The sequence below is a fragment of the Ovis canadensis genome, chromosome 4 (assembly GCF_042477335.2).
Source record: "Ovis canadensis isolate MfBH-ARS-UI-01 breed Bighorn chromosome 4, ARS-UI_OviCan_v2, whole genome shotgun sequence".
NCBI lineage: Eukaryota > Metazoa > Chordata > Mammalia > Artiodactyla > Bovidae > Ovis > Ovis canadensis.
The window spans coordinates 64,897,994-64,903,108 of record NC_091248.1 but is presented as its reverse complement, the minus strand read 5'-3'; the positions used below and the strand labels follow the sequence as shown (position 1 = coordinate 64,903,108).

General features: G+C 42.4%; 1 protein-coding gene across 1 annotated transcript in view; it reads right to left on the bottom strand.

The window, feature by feature from the left end:
• STARD3NL (STARD3 N-terminal like) overlaps positions 1 to 5,115 on the bottom strand; it is a 75,489-nt gene that overhangs the window by 11,186 nt on the left and 59,188 nt on the right. The gene's annotated exons all lie outside the window — the stretch shown is intronic.

Sequence of the window (5,115 nt, the reverse complement as noted above, 5' to 3'; positions counted from 1 at the left end):
GTCCCTTTTTGTCTGTGTACTTTAATTTCACGAAATCTAATCAAGGTGAGAAACAGCAGGACAACAGTGATATCAAATTCAGTTCTGCTTATAATAATGGCCAACACCACATTTCTAGGTCTTTCCCTGTGACTGTGGTCATGGTGCTCTCTTTGGGGCACTGGCTCCAAGGGGACCCACAGCCAAAAGAAGGTGCCCGGTTCCTTCTCTTTCAAAGTCACCAGATTCAGACTCATTGGTTTGAGATGTTCCTATGGCAACAGTGTGACTGACACCAGCATGACTTGCACTTGTGTGTGTTCAGGTCCGTAGTAGTGCCTCATAAGCACTGCCTCCTGCTCCTCACATTAACCCCATGAGAACTGCACCAACACCAGAGGGGCACTGGGTGGAGGGTACAGCATGAAGACTCTGACCCCCGAGGGCCTGGATTTGAACCCTGGGTCTGTATTGGTATCTGTGTGACCTCAGGTAGCCATGTGAACTCTCAGTACCATCATTTCCACATCTGTGTAACAGAGTTACAGCTCTGTCTCCTGGAACATGAGGAGCAGATATGTTAGTGATGCTTGGACCATGCACGCCCTCAGCAATGTTAGCATCTACGGTCTGTAGCTCTACTGCAAGTCGGTAGATGCTACACATACACGGAACTGCCAAGAATCACCTGTAATCTCATGCCCCTGCGGACAAGTTGGACTCATCTTGAGGGACTCAGTTTTAACAATTCACCAGGAATCCCATTAATTGTATAAGAGCCCTTGGAGGAAGGTACAGTTAAAGTCGATAGTTTACAGATTGGAGAGATTGAGTATTCTGCTCGCGGTCACTCTTTTGCAAGTAATAGTCATTTAGAGCCAGGTCTCGAAGATCTCAGAGCCCATATTTTGTTTCCTAGGATCTTGTGGCTTTCCCTTGACTCATTTGCTATTGGGAAAAACAAAACAAACCCCAACAAAACAGAACATGCATTGCTTCTTTGCTAAAGGCCTCCTCCAAAGAGTCCATGAGAATTTTCTTAAGGACTTGCAGGTGCGTCTGCCTTCTCCTTACGTATATTCTCTGGAATCACCATAGCTTCTCCCTCTGTTATCAACACTATGGAAACTCTGCCTGACTCTGCGAGTGTCTAGGTTAGTAACTGTTCTTTCGGGAGTATAATGAACTGGACTGAGAGTCTCAGACCGAGCAAGACGGTGGATGGTGCTCTGAGCATCCTGACACCCCAGCTCCTGCCCTAGAATCAGCAGACCCCAGGGTACTCAGAATCCACGTGGAAGCCTTTTAGGTGCCCAGGTGCATTTCTGAGGTGGGAGGAAGGCAGACATCAGTTTGGTCCAGTCCTTTCCAACTATAGCACAGCTACCATGTGGTATAGGGGGAGGAACACTGGACCAGAGGTCCACCACACTCCTCAAGAGTTAGAACCTTCACTTCCTGGTCTGTTTTAACCAGCTGTATCGTGTCTCCTTGACCACATCACGTTGTCTAAGTTTACCTATATTTAGAATCAGGTGTTCAAATTAAGTCATTTCAGATTTCTATGGCAAGTTACAAATTCAGTGATTAATAACCCAATGAAGTAATAACAGCAAAGGCTTTCTGGCTCTAGTCTTAGCATCTGTTAACTTATTGAACTCTCACAAGACATATGCAATGATCTCTGTTCTATAGATGAGGAAACTGAGGCAGAGAGGAGATAAGGAGGGTTCCCAGAGTTAGACCCTCCTTGTCTCCTCTCTGCCTCAGCTTCTTCATCTATAGAACAGAGTCTGGAGAATCCCCTGGACAGAGGAGCCCTGAACAGAGGAGCCTGACGGGCTACAGTCTTTGCAACGGGAGTTGCGAAGAGTCAGACATGACTGAAGTGACTTAGCGCGCATACACACACACACACACACACACACACACACACACACACACACACCAGAGTTAAACGGCTAATAAGGAAACAGAGTCAGACATGACTGAAGTGACTTAGCGTGCATGCACACACACACACACACACACACACACACACACACACCAGAGTTAAACAGCTAATAAGGAAACAAAGAGTCAGACATGACTGAAGTGACTTAGCGCGCATACACACACACACACACACACACACACACACACCAGAGTTAAACTGCTAATAAGGAAACAGAGTCAGACATGACTGAAGTGACTTAGCGTGCACGCACACACACACACACACACGCACACACACACACACCAGAGTTAAACAGCTAATAAGGAAACAAAGAGTCAGACATGACTGAAGTGACTTAGCGCGCATACACACACACACACACACACACACACACACACACACACCAGAGTTAAACGGCTAATAAGGAAACAGAGTCAGACATGACTGAAGTGACTTAGCGCGCATGCACACACACACACACACACACACACACACACACCAGAGTTAAACGGCTAATAAGGAAACAGAGTCAGACATGACTGAAGTGACTTAGCGCGCATGCACACACACACACCAGAGTTAAACAGCTAATAAGGAAACAAAGAGTCAGACATGACTGAAGTGACTTAGCGCGCATGCACACACACACACATGCACACACACACACACCAGAGTTAAACAGCTAATAAGAAAGAGACCTAGGATTTGAACCCAAGCAGCCTGGTTACCAGAACTCTGCTCCTAACTTCTACATTAGTTGCTGCTAAAATAGATGTTTACTTTTACTTTCAATTGGAGGTTCATATTTGCAGGACAGAAACAGAGACACAGAAGTAGAGAACAAACATATGGATACTAAGGAGGAAAGGAAGGTGGGATGAATCAGGAGACTGCAATTGACAGACATGTACTATTGATACTATGTATAAGATAGATGACTAATGAAAACTTACTATATGGCTCTGGGGACTCTACTCAATGCTCTGTGGTGACCTAAATGGGAAGGAAATTCAAAAAGAAGGGATATATGTATACATAAAGCTTACTCACTTCGCTGTACGACAGAAACTAACACAACATTGTAAAGCAACAATATTCCAATAAAAACTAGAAAGATAATAAATCCACTTATCAAAAAAAAAAAAGGAAAATTTCTATCCTCATTAGGCTAAGAGCAGGTGAAGAGAATTGCCTTTTATCTGTTTTCTCTCCTTACACCTAGGCTGGGTGTGCAATTAGAGGGTCATAGGTCAACCCATCCCCAAATTTTTCATGCTGGAAAGGCTTTTATACACTGACTTTCCATCTGGTAATAGGACCTCTGTGACTAAAGTCCATGACACTTGGTTGGATAAAATAAATATCTCAAGAGCAGTCTGCATCTGCAGGTGTGCAATGGAAAAGTGAGGCAAGAATGAGTATAGTTCCACATGAAAACCCTCACGTCTCAATAGTCTTTACAGAATTGGAGCACTTCATACACTTCTCAAGAATGAAAAAGGGAAACTCCAAGGTAACAATTCTCAAAGTCTTTCCCACTATGAATTGTCTCTACTATTTTGGAATGCTTTCCCTCATAGACTTCATTTTTTGAAAGCTCGTTGTCAATCAAGTGGGTCACAATTAAGTAACACAGGATTTCCCACAAAGTCTTATATAATAGTCAATTAGAAATTGAGTAAAGAGATAACTAGAGATACTGCACCAAGCTGGTAAAACTCGGCGGACAAGCTAGAAATTCAGTGTTTCTATTAGTCATGAGAACGAATCTGGGTAAACGCATGGTCCCTGTAGTGCGCTCTTAGGCTACTTCCTGTATGTTTGCTTTCTTTCCTTTTCTTTGAATTACAGGAAGTACCCACCACTTAGTGAGCATCAGTTCTGCTGGGCAGTTTGCTTGCTTCATGTCTGATGTTTTCACTAAAATACAGATCAGGTATGACTCATTTCACTGATGAGAACACCAGGTTCCAGAGAAGCTAAGAAATGTACTCCAAGTTAACATGGAGCTGTGCCAGAGTCCACATGGGCCGTGTCTGCCTGACCTAAGTCCTGCTGCTTTATCCATTATAATAGCTGGTATCTTTTGGGGAACCTATGGTATGTGAATTCTAACTCAAAATAAAAGACAGGGAAAAGGAAGGAAGAGAAGGAAGATTCACTGAGATCCAGACTTCATCATAGGCCAGGCATCAGACTTTAAAAAATTTTCTTTCAGTAATTTGAATGTGCAACTGGTTGAGGCAGCAAGTGGTCAAAACAGTTCCAACGTTGCCAGCTCAGATCTCAGGCAGCAAGGAACCATCACAGGGCTCATTATAGTATAGAACTTGCTTCCCTGGAACATGTTCTGACCACTGACACATCAATTTCCTAAGGAAATAAAATATAAGTACTAAGATCTAGGTGCCAAGATGTTGGTTCACTATAGCACCATTTACAGAAATCCAAAGTAATCCAAAAGCCCAATTAGAAACTAAAAAATAAAGGATGTCATATGATAGACTACTATGTATCTTCCCCCAAAATGTAAGTTATTTAACGAAAAGGAAAATTAAGAAGTGTACTTGAAAACTATTATGCCTGGGAAACCCCAGTTAAACCATTAGATTATAGCATCACATGAATCAAAATCAACAAACACTAAAAACTGCATTAAGATATCTTGCTTCAACCACTGTTATGTACCTCCCTACCTCTTACAGGTTACACTTCCACTTCCTCTGCATCATTCTAGCTTTTATTTATTTAGCAAATTCAAATGAACATACAAATAGTAAATAAATAAAACACAAATGTATATGCATGAATACATACTCTAATTTCCTGCTTCATACACAAAGGTAGTAAACAATTTACATTATTCTGCACTTCTTTGCGCTTACACAGCATAGGGTTCTTTCATCAGTCTCTAGGGATACATAGAAAGCTGTGTGATATTTCACTGGTGAATACACAATACTTTACAAAATTCCCCCATGATATATTATTGGCTTTTTCCCACTCTTTCGCTATTACAAAAAATGTTGAAATTCTAAGTGTTTTGTGTTACTCTGACTATGTGTATTGGGTCATTTTGACAGCAATGGCCAACTTGCCCATGATGGTTGCTCAGTTGTGTCCAACTCTGCGACCCCATGAACTGCAGCACCCCAGGCTTCTCTGCCCATCACTATATCCCTGAGCTTGCTCAAACTCAT